This window comes from Choristoneura fumiferana, chromosome 7 (assembly GCF_025370935.1).
Source record: "Choristoneura fumiferana chromosome 7, NRCan_CFum_1, whole genome shotgun sequence".
Lineage (NCBI taxonomy): Eukaryota > Metazoa > Arthropoda > Insecta > Lepidoptera > Tortricidae > Choristoneura > Choristoneura fumiferana.
In genome coordinates this window covers 6,255,375-6,271,236 of record NC_133478.1, presented here as the reverse complement: position 1 = coordinate 6,271,236, position 15,862 = coordinate 6,255,375, and positions in this window count along the sequence as shown.

Here is a 15,862-nt window from a genome sequence, read left to right as displayed (position 1 = left end):
GTTACTTCTAAAACCATTGAACCGATTTAGATAAAATTCGGTATACAGTTAGTTTGAGTCCCGGAGAAGGAAAAAGGATAGTTTTTATCCAGGAAAATTTCATAGTTCCCGCGGGATAGCGATAAACGAGGTATAATATAATGAAAATCGTCCTTATGGTATTTCAAAATAGATACGTAATTCTTTAAGTGAAGAATAATTTTAAAGTCACTTCATAAACCCTTTAACCGACCACTTTATGACTAGTTCACCACTAACCCAATCAGCTCGCCAGTAATGTAGTTCATCCAAGTCTTTGTAGTGCATCCAAGTAGCAAACACCTGGTAATTCCATACTAATATGACTATTATGTGACTGTTTAGGAAGCAGATGGTGCTTCTTCATAAATTGGTCATTCGTGCTTTGTGCAAGTTGCTGTTTCTAGTCGTGTACCTACTTTAACCCCTGGTCTCAGGACTAATGCCAAATTGAAAGCTATCTTTTTTATTAATGTAGTTCTTTTTAAGATGAGACATGAATGTAGTGCATCCAAGTAGCAAACACCTGGTGCCCTCAATTGAATCTCCGTACTAATATGACTATATATGTGACTGTTTAGGAAGCAGATGGTACTTCACTTGTCTCTATAAATTGGTCATTCGTTCTGCTTTGTGCAAGATTGCTGTCTTCTAGTCGTGTACCTACGTTAACCCCCTGGTCGCGGATTCCATGCCAAATTGAAAGCTTATAATGTTTATTATGTTAAATTTCAAAACAATTTTTTAGGCTTTTAAAACAAATGAAGACATGCAATGTAATGACTTTTAACAACAAGTCATCATCATCATCATGTCAGCCGAAAGACGTCCACTGCTGGACATAGGCCTCCCCAAGGCTCTCCACTCAGACCAGTCTTGTGCTTTCCGCATCCACCGCGATCCAAACAACAAACGCGAACAAATAGTAAGCAGTGAAAAAAAAACAGGTAGGTATGTAGGTGGTTTTGCAGGTGGAAGGACCTTGTGCAAGGTCCGCCCGGATTGCTACCACCATCTTGCTCGCTAATCCTGCCGTGAAGCAGTAGTGCTTGCACTGTTGTGTTTCGGCGTGGAGAGTGAGACAGTAAGTATCCCATCTTAGACCTCTAGGTTGGCAACGCGTCTGCAATATAATATGTTGCAGATGTTTATGGGCGGTGGTGATCTCTTACCATCAGGAGACCCACTTGCTCGTTTGCCATCCAGTCGAATAAAAATAAGAGGTTTTCTACGGTAATAGGTGGCCCTATCCCTTCAGAGTGACCTCTTCCTTCTTAGATTTAGAGAGTTCCATGGTTAACGGACATTTTTTTTAATAACTTTCACCTCCTTTATAGGTGAACAGTAAATGCAAGTATGTAGTAGTATGTAGCCCATTTTCAATCAACATCATCCTACTTTCAAGTAAGATCAAAAGCTTCACAAGATAAAAAAAAATTCAAAAGATTCCATCAATGCACGCTTGCTACGCGCCTTCATAGAAACTTGAAGAGCTTACGGTAACTGAGCTTGTAAAACTATTCTACTAAGGTAATCATACTGATATTATAAATGCGAAAGTTTGTGAGCATGTGTTCACAGTACACACAGTATGTATGTTTGTTGCTCCTTCACATTAAAATGGCTAGACGAATTTGGATGAAAAAATATACCATAAATGTTTGAAATACAAGATTGGACTGAGAGAGCAATATTATAGCATATGGCATCATACGCCAGTAGCGCCATACATACTGCTGACGTACACAAGTTGCATACTTGTCTTTACTGTTGATGAAGGAAACAGCGCAACTTCTCGAATTATGTTATTTCGTACCTATCGTTTTTGAGAACAATTTGGCTTTCAATACGGACGTGTTCTAAATCAAAATCATATTTTTCACAGACAATACATTAAAACTAATTTTCTATCTTATTGGCTGCCAGTCAGCCAACATTTACCTTTCTTGCTGCAGAGCACAGAAAAAACGTTTTAGAAAGAGACGTTTTTTTTTCAAAAATTCATCATTTATTCAACTTTCAACTAAATTTATTTGTTCTTACCTAAAATTTTGCTGTATTCTAATTTTGTTGATAATAATCAACTTTTGACATAGGTAATCTTAACATCAATGTACCCAAATGGTTGTCTGGTAGAGATCGCTTTTAAGCGATAAGACCGCCCACTGTCTACCATGAATGAATATATAGATTTTTTGTACTGATTTCTGGTGTGCAATAAAGAATATTTGTATTGTAATAACACGTAGGATATGGCAAATTTACAAATCGCCATATTTGCTAACCCTCTTCCGTTCCAATTTGGTATTCCCCTATTTTGTAGTTGAGTTAGATTTTTGAAGGACTTTGATTTATGTTGGCAACGATTTGATCTCGTTACAAAATTCTTTACAAAATTTAACGCGGTGAAATGTTTGTTGTTTCCTATTAGATAAGCAGTCCATACGGCCCTTGTCGTCATCATCATCATCATGTCAGCCGTAGGACGTCCACTGATTGGACATGAGTCTCCTTCCATACGGCTCTGCCATCACATAATCGTACGACCGACGATGCAGCAAACGCTCCCTGTACATTGTGCTTCCAACCCGTTTGGTCGCACAATGGTTTCCTAAAAAGACAAGCAATGAACAGAGAAAACACTCACCGCGCCGCCGGTCACTCAGAGTCATGCTAAGGCTATTAAAAACTTTAACAACGATAATGATACAAAATTCGTTGGCACAACTGCGGCCCTTGCGGACTTTATTCACCCGCGACCTTATGATAGCTACACACTGTAAGAATACACATAATAATCACTCAAACCCATCTATCACCACCCCCACACTACACTGACGCGTTTCGAACTCAACCAGAGCTCATCTTCAGAGCAACACAACCGTATACACCATGCTACCAGTTGTTAGAATGTTTAGTAACGAGTGTTTTGAGTGATTTATGTGTGTTCCTCCAGTGTGAAGGTGGAGGAACTGCATGAACAAGCATATCTTGCATAAACGTAGCTATCATGAGGTCGCGAGTGAGCAATAAGTAATTGTTTTAATTCATTAATATAGACCTCCGCAAAGACTACTTTGCACTAGCCTGAATCGATAAATCAATAGTAGGATATAAAATAGACCAAAAAACTCAAGTGATACAAAGAGCATCTTAATAAGGTTGCAGGTGATCGCGAGTTACAGGAGCCGTGGTATAGAGAGCAGGCAATTAGTGCGCTTTTCAAATAGGCAGCCATTGCTGCAATATTTAGAAGGCAGAGGGTCCGTACAGCACCCCATCCTGAGGACTATAGCAGCCAGGTACGACTCCCTATCAATCATGGTGTCCATGGGCGGCGGTAATTACTTAATATAAGGTTAGCCACACGCACGTTTTCAGGTATTATAATATGTACATAAATATGATTATTTAATATTGTTTATCTACATCCATATCATAACTTCCCTGTAATATGTTCACAGACGATAAGCAAATGAAATGAACTACATTAAGTACCTAAGTTCCATCTGTGGTTGCATCTTAATGTTTACATTATGCTGCCGATAAGCGACATTTTAATACGGTATTTGACAACTCCTGATTTTGCCATATCTTAATATTATTATGAAAATATATATATACAGATAGTGTTTAGCGAAGAGAAAATTTAAATCGGTTGAAAATTGGATATATAGTGATTTTTTGAAAAATCTATATACCTGTCTCTTTCTCAAACGCTTTTCTCTATGCAGCAAGTATGGCGGTACTGGAGTGTGACGTCACATGCCAGTATGTCTTTCTCTGTCTAATCTTGAATTTCAAACCTTTATAACTTTGTTATTTGTAAAGGTAGCTTAAAAATTGTTTTTCTATTCGATAACAGGCATTGTGTAGTTTTAATTTATAAAACATATACAAAATAGTCAATACCGTATTACATTTTTAATTTATTTGCTTCCCTGTCGGTATTCTACAGGCTACATTTCGGAGAATGTGCTTCGGAATTGCACGACCTTATTCCACCTGCTCCTTTCTTCCACAGGTCGACCAGAAGTAGGCGGGGTCTCCACCCTTACGTTGTCAGTATTCCAAAAATCCGCACAAAGCGTTTTCGCTCTTCCTTCATCAACCGCACAGCAAAAGAGTGGAATTCCCTGCCTGCGACTGTGTTTCCTGAACACAATCTAGGGTGAATGAGCATTTACTAGGCAAGCGTGCTCCATCGTAGGCCTCATCCTCGCTTTCCATCAGGCGTGATTGTGGCCAAACGCAAGCCTATATTGCATAAAAAAAAAATCAAATTTCGAACATGTTAAAAAAACAAAAGTCATGTTTGGTTGATAAGATAATCGAATTAGTCGATTTTTAATTTTATTCAATAATAACATTATTAAGATTGTTTTTTTGGAATCTTTTTGTATTTTTTATTTTATTTTTTTTATTTTAAGTATTTCAATTTTTTGTTTTGTTTGTTACTGTATATCGAAAATACAAACTGAAATATAGATGCATAAAATTATTGTTTTATACATTTTATGAATCGCGAATATTACAATCGATATGAGAATCAAAATCGACTCAAGTCCTGATTGCTTATGAATTAAAAAAACTATAACTGTCATTGTCTGTCATTTATTGAAACTGAGGTTTTATGCCTACAAAAGAGAACCATCAAACTAGAAAATGCAGTTATATCTGTACATATTATAGAAAACCATATATTAGAAAACTTATGATATGCATGTAGATAAAATTATGTATGCGACTGTACATAATTAGCTATTAAAACACGAGTGAGGTTTTATACAACGTGCGACAGCGAGTCGTATAATAATATCTCACGAGTGTTTTAATGCCTAATTATGTATCAGTCATATAAATTAACTACTATTACCTTCGTCGATGACACTGCAATGCCGCGTAACCAACAATGGCTAAAGCAGTGTAGGTAGCATAAAATTAAAATATTACACTTACTTTTTATATATTACGCGAACTTTTAGAGAAGGGTTAGAAAGTCTTTTGAGTAGTTAAAGAAAAATATCTCAAATTTTATTATTTAACTCCGGAACCCTAAAAAAACTATCGCTAACCACTAGTAATCATAGGTCTTTAATTAGTGTGAAGTGGCAACACTGCAGATTGCCACTCAGTGTCACGTGGTGTCGCCAATTACACAGCTCACGATCGCAATTGTTGCCAGTTGCAAAAAAACGCAGAGAGTGACGCTTGGTGGTTTTTATTTGTAATTAAAAGTGTTTTCCAGTGGCTATTATGTCGGAAAATTATATCTGAGTTTCTTGCTGATTTTTCTGCTGTTAAGTTTTTATGTAGGGTGTTTTTTTTGTAATTTTGTTGACGAACGAGCTTGTGTGTGAGTCACCTGATGGTGCGTGGTATTATTATTTAGGTTGTACCTTGTTTTGCCTAACAACTTTTTGCCTATTTTCAGTTTGCCTAATGTTAGATAAACTAATATTACTTAACCTAATGTTTCATTTTACCTAATTTTCATTTTAGTGAAAGTCATTTTACATACAACTTACTTTACATAATTTTGTTTCGCCTAATTTTATATTACCTAATTTTAATTTTGTATAAACTCATTTGATATAATGTTTGACTGACATAATTTTAATTTGCCTAACATACATGTCACATAATTTCATTTTGTATAAACTTATTTCGTATAATGTTTGTCTGACATAATTTTATTTTGTCTAACATAAATGTCGGTTAATTTTATTTATTCTAATCACAGTTAATCCAAACATAATGTTAACGTTAGTTAATTCTAAAAAGTTTAGTATTATAAAACATAGTCGGTTCTGGCTGACTGTAGGGTCGCAGTTTTACCTAACGCTCCTCCTCGCTTCGCTCGTCGTCGTACCTATTCCCTGTATTTTAGTATTGTTATTTTCTTGAACCAAATAAAAATTTAGTTAGAAATTATGGAATAATTAATAAATTTTAACCTACCTAATTGACCTTATTTTATAATAAACATTTAGGTACCAAAATTAGGCATAACGTTAGTAAGCAAAACAAATATTATGATAATTCAATATTAGACAATCCAATGTTAGTTAAAACGTTATTCGGCTATATGATGATTAGTTAAAATAAGAATCGACAAAGTGAATTTTCGATAAAATAATATTCGACAAAACAAGAGTTATGCAAATGATCACTTAGTAAAAATGAAAATTCGACAAAATAAAAATTATGTATAATGAAATTATACAAATTGACTTTAGACAAACTCTTCATTATAGTAAAAGTTGTTAGACAAAGTGAAATTAGGCAAAACATTTTTAGACAAGTCAAGGGAATACCTATTATTTATTAGATCGTTTGTTCCAATTTCTTAAATTTGACATAGTAATTGTAACTTTAACTTTTATGTTTTATCCTTAATTATTGTTATTATTTTTAAATTTAATTCTAATTTTACATTGTAATTCAATTTTTAACTGACATTTTATTGTAATTTGCTACTTACTATCATACATTATTATTTTTTGTATACACTTTGACGATCCTTTTTTGAATTTCTTTTAATTAGCTTACATGTATTTATAATGCATTTTTCATAAGAAAATAAATGAATGTAATACCTCCATGTCAAATAGATATCTTGGATGCTTCGAGTCCTCTATTCTAAGCTATTCAGGAATACCGTTTGGTGCAAACGTTTTGATATTGTTTTTCTTCATAATGTACAGCAGTAGCCTACAGCAGTCCACTGCTGGACATAGGCCGTGGTCTTCATTCGAAGACTCGTATGCTCCACCGTTCATCGGTCCTGCTACAGACGTGGCCAGCCCAACACCACTTCAGCGAACTTATTATTTGACTGAGGTGAGGTGACGTGAGGTGAGGTGACTTTCGTTCTTTGTCGAATAATTTTAATTGCTTTATTAGGGTATTAATATCGGGTATTTTGAAATTGTTAATGGTCTATTCTTAAACTGATGGCTGTGGGAGCCATAGGATTCTTGGGTGAGAGCTCTCGCAAGCTGGACGTACAATTTGGTTAAGATTGAAAGAAGTATTGTATTGATTGGCTGCAGATATCACAATACCGATATTCGTGAAGATATTTGCGAAAGAAAAGTTCAGAAGCAGATAGAATACAGCATACGAGTAGACGATGAAGATGGTTAATAAAGATGCTGATGACGAACGACCTCCGAGCAGGTAGAGTGACGGATTTGCGAAAGTCTGCTGGTGGAAGCTGCAGCAGGACGCATCGAGCCGAAGACAAGGCGCAATGAGTGGCACTCATTGGTGGAGGCCTATGTCCAGCAGTAGACTGCTATAGGCTGATGATGATGATGATGAAAGAGTCGGAGAAGAACAAATGAATGACCTATATTGTTATACACAAACTACCTAAGATGAAAATCAAAATATTTTATTAGACGAAGAATGAAACAAAGCACAAGACAAATTTTTCATGGCAGTCGATTGAAAAGTCTGAATACAACATGAGCGCAATCATCGGCCGGTGATCGGGCGCCGCCGAACGATAAAACCACCTATGGTTTTAAGAAGCGAAGCACTTACAGGGATGATCACATGCAAGAGGAAGCCGCGAAGAAACAAAATATTAATAAAATAAAAAGAAATATCTTTTTAATAATTTAACATTAGCTGATTAACACTTGATCCACGGGAAAATGAAGATGACTATTATTTGAATAAAAATGTATGCACAGTTAAAACTGCTTTATTTGCTATATTCTTCCATGAGGATAAAGCCGATGCCATTCATTTATTAGTAGACAAGGACCTACAAAATTGTGTACTCCAGACATATATGGATTTAGACATATTATTATTATCAGTTATGGATTGTTTCGATGTTAAATTTCACATTGATTAATCTACCAAATAAAATACTTATTTTATTATTATTGATTTATTCGACTGGACGGCAAAGGAGCAAGTGGGTCTCCTGATGGTAAGAGATCACCACCGCCCATAGACACCAGCAACACCAGGGGGATTGCAGATGCGTTGCGTTGAGAGGATTATGTATGGTACATAAAAGATTAATTTAACTAACTGACTAGCTGCAGCTGTTATAGAGACTTGTACTTGAAAGATATCGAGGTAGGTATCGATATCGAAGTATAAATTTAAATCAGACATTATTTTAAACTTAATGATAATATAAGGTTGACACATTTTTTCTTTAATCATTAATTTATACAAATTAAACATTATTTAATATTATAGTTAATATAAATGCTGGTTCCGTATAGCACGTGGCCGTCCCTGCCGAGGCAGCGAGCGGTCGTCATTAAAAGGCTTTTAATTTTTGATGCACCGCACCCGCCTGGAATCTGGAACAAAATACAATAACAATAGAAAATATTTACCGATAAAACATTTTAGTACCTACTGGTGGAAAACTAAAACAAGGGCAGTGTATGGCAGTTTAGATACCTATTTAGTTTTATCGAGCGGCTTCGTACCAAAAGAAGAAAAAAGAATTGGCTAGTCGAAGAGCTACCGAATAGAGCGGTAACCTACTATAATATATATTTAGAAAAAAAAGAGCCATTTTTGTAGATAATTTTAAGATCTATAATTTTTGCCTGGGCTACTTTTTGATAAAACTTAGTTTAAAAAAAAAAACTGAAATTTTAATCTTTTTTTTAGGACACATGGGATCAATGGGACTTTTGACACTTTATGCCTAATGGTGTACCCAAGGTATCCACCAAAATTCAGCTTTGTCTATGTAATTTGACCACTACTTTGTCTAAATTGTCCGTATTAGTACTTTTAAGTTTCAGTAAAAACCTTTATTTCTTCACTGGTCCATTCAAAGTGTAAACATTCTACTACAATCCCGCAACGCACATATAGCTTATCGCCCTTGCAATGCAACACAGATACGCTTACAATAGCAACTGCACCGATATTGCGAGCTTGTAACTAATAACGTAATAACATTACATTGACTTTAGCGTCCCTCTACCAAGTCTAGACCACATTCTTTACCAGGATTTTATCACCAGGTTGTCCAATTTTCCGCACTTACTACTAACCGGGCTCTAATTACAAAAAAGAACTCATAAAACAAGCCCTGTGCGGATCGGACTCGGCTATCGAGGGTTCCGTAAGTATAGCGGAAAAACTAAAATCGTGCAAAGGTGTATCGCTACAATAGACATTTCAAACAAGTGCCAAAGAAATCAGTGAAGAGTGTCACAATGGTGTGGATTTTTTTTTATAATTATAAGGGAGAGGCAAACGAGCAAGAGGGTCATTTGATGGGAAATAACTATCACCGCCCATAAGTACTAACTACTCAAGGAGAGTCATTGGTCCGTTGCCGGCCTTTTAAGATAAGTATCCCCACTTCCACATACCTACTTAAAACTGCCTCAAACCAGTCTTTCAAGCATTGAAGGAGTAAAAAACGTCCAAACGTGTAAACATGTGAACACATTCGCAAACTTTCTAATTTATTATATTAGTACCTACGCTAGAATAGGATGTAAGTTGACGTCTATATTTAAGTATATTCAATTTATTGCGTTATTTAAATTTCCGTGTTTGGCTAATAGAAATCACTCAGTAGAATGAAAGCAGATAATTCCTGGGGTGTTTTTGAGAAACGGAATCCTAAAACCCTCTATCTTACAGGTCGAGAAATAGGAGAATGTCTGGCTGTTTTTCACACAGCTTTTGGAAAGACAGAGACGGACTCTCGTTTAAAGTAAAATGTGATAGTTTTGAACAGTTCCGTAATTAACGAAGTGTTAATTCTCTTTATAAAATTGTTTCAAATTAATACTTTTAGACCGGTTTCAAATTGAAACAGTTTAGATTCCTCGCCATAATCATAAAAGATTAAGTTTTAATTTGAAGAAAGATAAAGTTTTAATAATTTTATCATAATTTCACTACTTATATAAATAAATAAAAAGGTAAAGGTTTTCGAATAGCGTCCGCGGACCGGAAGACGAGCTGTTGGTAGGCCTCCAACAAAATAAATAAATCCATCCCAGCCTATATACGTCCCACTGCTGGGCACAGGCCACCTCTCAGAACAAGAGGGTTTGGGCCATAGTCCCCACACGGGCCCAGTGCGGATTGGGAACTTTAAAATATTTATAATAAAATAGATACATACTTAAATACATATTAAACACCCAAGACCCGAGAACAAACATTCGTATTTTTCATACAAGTGTCTGCCCCGACACGGGAATCGAACCCGGGAGCTCACGCTTCGTAGTCAGGTTCTGCAACCACTAGGCCATCTGGTCGTCTGCTGGATGGAGCGAAGACTTGGTTAAGATCGCGGGATCGCGGTGGATGCTGAAAGCACAAGACTGGTCTGAGTGGAGAGCCTTGGGGGAGGCCTATGTCCAGCAGTGGACGTCTTTCGGCTGACATGATGATGATGATATATTATAAATAAATCCACATCTCGAAACAAAGATTCTTAAATTCGAAATGCACATACTTCCTAAAACTAAACGAAATACGAAAAAAGAACACGGCTATAGGCGATCCAATAACCGCAATCGTAAATAACAAAACACAATCAAATCTATACCACGAAACACTAACGACTAGGCACTAACTAAACCAAACTTAAGTCCCAAACTTTCGCGAACATTTCATTTCTGAGTTTGGTCCTGCGCATTGGTCGAGCTCACCCTTGCCTCCCCACCCCTCCCCCTGGCCCGAATTAATTGCAATCAAAAGGAAGGACACGAGTGTAGTCCAACCCTAACTTCTCTTGCCATGTTGAAAATTTGCTCTGCGAATGTGTGAGTGCGTTGTGTGAGCAACCATTTTGAAAGCATCTTGTTGAAGAGCGAATGTTTGATTGTTTTGCGTTTTAAAACAATCATTTTAAAATGTAAAAAATAAAAAAAAATGTTTTAAATAAATCTTTGTTTTCTTAAGTGATAATAAATAATAAAATAAATAATAAATATCATGGGACACTTCACACCAATTAACCAATTGACCTAGTCCCAAACTAAGCAAATGGATACTGGGCAACGAATAAACATACTTATATAGATAAATACATACTTAAATACATATTCAACATCCAAGACCCGAGAACCAACATTCGTATTATTCATACAAATATCTTTCCCGGCCGGGAATCGAACCCGGAACCCCAAGCTTCGCAGTCAGGTTCTCTAACCACTTGGCCATCCGGTCGTCAAAAACCGTGATAATTTTTAAGTAATAATTGCTTGCTTTCATTTTAATGTTACGATAGAAGTGATTAAGTTTCAAGCGCGATTTTTATTTCATTTCTGTTTTTTTCAGGCGATTCGTTATATTCACTACAAACTTGCTGACACCTTGATTTGCTTGTTTTCTATTTTATAATTCATCATCGTCCCAACCTATATAAGTCCCACTGCTGGGCACAGACCTCCTCTCAGGGTTTGGGCCGTAGTTCCCACGCATATTTTATTAGGGATCCGTACCCAAAGGGTAAAAACGGGACCCTATTACTAACTCTGCTGTCCGTCCGTCTGTCCGTCTGTCACCAGGCTGTATCTCATGAACCGTGATAGCTAGACTGTTGAAATTTTCACAGATTATTTATTTTTGTTGCCACTATAACAACAAATCATCACTACTTTGAAAAAATCTCGTATCTAAAATCAATATGTCCACAAAATTGAACCTTGACATATTGTTTATAAAGTTCACTCAGAAAAATTATCTATTTTAAGGTACGAGTTTTTGTTAAAGTAGTGACGAAACTAAAACAGAATAAAATAATTATTTAAGGGGGGGGTTAGGCTAGATAATGATATGGAACCCTTCGAGCGCGAGTCCGACTCGCACTTGGCTGGTTTTACTACTAATTAAGCTTTAATATGGATAACTACGCAATGGCGATATATTTGATATGTCGCTATTTGCCAGTTAACTTTCAAAAAACAGAAGCTGAATAAAAATCGACCTATTCAAGTGGCCACAAGCTGGCTCTGTTTTATAAGATGTTAGGATACAATATACTTAAATAGCTCTATCACAAACTGAAGTAGGTAGGCAAATTTCGGCCAATACTTCAACTAAGTAACCTTCTAGAAAAAACCTAAAAAACTTGGAAAATTTGAAACCCTGACATTGTAGATTTTTAACCGACGAAAAAAACTGTGGAGGTTCTCAAGTAGTAGGTATCTCAAAAACAGCTGAATCGATTTTAATGAAACATAGCTAAGAACATCCGCTAGGAAACTCGCTTTCACGTAAAAAAAGCAGCAATGAAATCAGGCCGTCCGATTAAGAGCTACGATGGCACAAACAGAGGGCCTACTCCGAAATTAGAAAATCGAAGTTCGGATCGTACCGTCCCTCCCACTCTCGTATTAATAGTATAAGTGTATCGGAGGCACCAAACGACACGAACTTCGATTGTCGAATTTCGTAGTATAGTAGCCTCGCAGACACAGACAGAGAGACAGACATTGGCGTCAAACCTATAACACCCCCTTTTTGCGTCGGGGTTAAAAATGGAATTGGATTTGGCAAATATTTTAGTAGGTACATTGATTGCTATATCGGCTCAGATATGCACTTAACTGTATATATTTGGTTGATGTGGTGTTGATACAAAGTGTAGGTACATTAAAAACGTTAAATGGTGTTGAATGTAAATTTACTAACAGCAGTTTACCATGTGTGATCCCTGCCATTAATAACACCATGATCCCTGCAATTAAAATAAATGATATTATAACTTTTTAAATAGGAGAGCTATTCAGACTTGTTCAGTCACTGTTTGAGATATTGTGGATTATTTTTTTGTGAACCTTGTATTACAATCGATGAATAACTGACCTAACTGATTATCAATTCCAGACATAACCATCGACGAAAACTAAGGGCAAATATAGCAAAGCATATACACCAGTCATATATGATTCTGTGAAACTACATTAATATTTCAGAGGCCGGGTACAACTTGGGGGTCCTTCTAAACAGCCTTTGGTCTTCCAAAGTTATTCCAACTTGCGAGGTTATTTCGAAAGCCGAAGCGATACTGGAACGCGACATATTAATACCCACCCTTGCGAACATAAAAGCCCAAACGGACCGTATCTTGAAATTAGTAGTTTTTAATCGTAATTTAGATAAGTAGCTGACTCATCAACGCCCAGCCTAAACCTGGACCTTGAAAGCTGGTCTTTTTTCACAGGTATTATTTTTAAGACGTGTGTAAACAAGAAATAAGAAAGCTTTTTTCGAAATTCAATCAAAAGGGGTTCAAAGATGGTATGGAAGTCCGTCATGTTTAAAGCTAGAAGCAGTTAGTTTTTAACTAGTAATTTACATATATTTTAACGAATTCTAAAATTCCACCCCTGAAATGGTGAACCTGGGGCTCAAAATTTGTATGAATTACCTACAATCAAGTTGATTTTTTAATTCGAAAACGTGCACCATCTGGCTAAAACGACGTGTGCATCGGTATTTACATATTTTATAATCCTCCGAAAAATTAATCAAAACACGAATAACCTAACCCAACCATTCACGTCAAAGTTCAATATCTTAAAAACGGCTAAACTGATTTTGATGAAACATGTCTACCATTGCTAGAAAACCTGATTTCAAATAAAAAAACCGCATTCAAATCGTTTAAGAGCTATGGTGTAACAGACACACAGCGGTCAAACTAATAACCCCCTCTTTTGCGTCGGGGGCTAAAAAAAGGATCGTCGAAAGAAAATCTATGCTACCCCAACTTGAACGTGAGCGTAGCCGCGGGCAAAAACCACTTAATTTTATATGCAATAGTAAGTAACTTTTTGTTTTTTTTTACACTGGTTACTAAAATCTAGCAAACCAAATTGTGTAGCCTTTTCAGAATTTGGTTTAAATATTTTTTGTTTCAAGTTAGACAGCGGTACCACTTGTCCGAAAGTCGCGAGATCCACACCCGTGGTGTCAAGATAACGGTAGTAACGCCGCCCCCATTATAATTTGGCCACAATCAGAATATCACTTCGGAGTTTAGGGGCTTTCAAGGGGTGCGAGTAAAGATTACTTTGTATGGAGGATGGAGGTGGCCTTATCTTAAAGTTTTGTCTTAGTTCTTGCCTGTAATAAATTTAAAACTCATTAGCGTGTGGGTCAGAGGAGTTTTAAATGTTACTGAGATTCGATGGGTATTGTTCGAAGCGAATTTGATGAGAGATATTACCCGAAAAGATAGGAGTAGAAACAAATGATTGCTTTAATACAAAAGTGATCAAAATAAAAAGGTTTAACTGCAATTATCGTATTTTCAATAGCATTTAAAATGTGATTTTTGCAATAAAAAAACTTTTTTTTAACTTGTGCCGCTTTTGTAATTAAGCAGCGAAATACAGATTGATGTGTTGCGAGTTAATGCAGATAAAACAAACTAAAACTCGCGCAGTGTTTAGGGTTAGTTGTAAGTAGGGTTGGTTGTCTTGTCTCTAATAAATCTACAATTTAAATAGGTATTAATTGACAAATTAGGTGCCTCAATTGATATGTTTGCTTCAATTCTCTTAGTTATAATATCTGCCTGTAAGAGATTTTTTAATGTGGTGTAGATAGGTGTTTTTAAATTCGTTTGTGGTGTCATTACACTACGCCAGAGACAGAAAAATTAAATTAAATTTGTTTGTTTTCTTCTATTTTCTACTATTCTCATCATAAGTAGGCAAATTTTAATAACTCGACATACAATCATATTAAAATACTCCGAAACACACTTAATTTTTTTTTGCTAAAAATGTTGCAACTTTAAGTTCATTTTCGACAATAATCGACGCCATATGTTCTTTAAAAACTACCCCAATACTTACCCAGATTGAACCAATCCCCTTCAAGCACACGACTATAAATTATGTACAGTCAAGCATATAACTAATCTAAGTTATTCGATAATGAAGCATATTGTTAGTTAGCGTTCCGGACGATGTTATCTTTCTAGCCGGTGAGCGTAGGCAAATGTTGATACCACTCTTAGCTGGCTTTGTGGTGGGGTGGCCATACTTGGATACAAAGGAGGATATTGTAGAACTTAATCATGTAGGTATAAATAAAGGCGGATATTTTGTCCATAAAGACGGTAGGGCGGGGCAACACTTAAGTTGTATATTAGTTTCTTACGAGTCGAATCCATGTCTTGCTATGATAAAAAGATAGAAATCTGACTGATTGATTGTCAATTTGCCAAAAATATTTCTTGAAGACCATAGATACATTAGAAATTTAAGAAGGATTTTGTGTTTTTTCACGGGATAGGAAACTGCAAGTATCTTTAAACTTAATCGGGAGCAAAGCCACAGGCTTAAGCTAGGCTATTATATTTGAATATTTATGATGGCGGTTAAAAGATGGTAAACGCGATTGTGCTTGCGAGCGCGTTAAGCAAAGTGATCTTATTATTCTGTGTGTGGGATGTATGCTTGATACGGTGAAAAACACTAGTGTGTTAGAGATGCATTTTCCTTCTGTAAAATTAATAAACGTGTATTCATTCTTTAATTTTCACAAAAAACAATAGCGGATTCATGAATGGGTACTTTACGAGTCCGATTGTCCCGTGATATTTATTTTTATTTCATTGTTTTAAGCCCTGCATTTGTATTAGGAAGGAATTTCATGTTGATTCATGGTACGAATTGAGGAACTTTAGATACATTTTATATCATATAAATATCACGGGACATTTCACACCAATTGACCTAATCCCAAAGTAAGCTTAGCAAAGCTTGTGTAATGGGTACTAAGCAACGGATAAATATATTTATATGTATAGATACATACTGAAATACATATATTAAACACCCAGACCCGAGAACCAAACATTCGTATT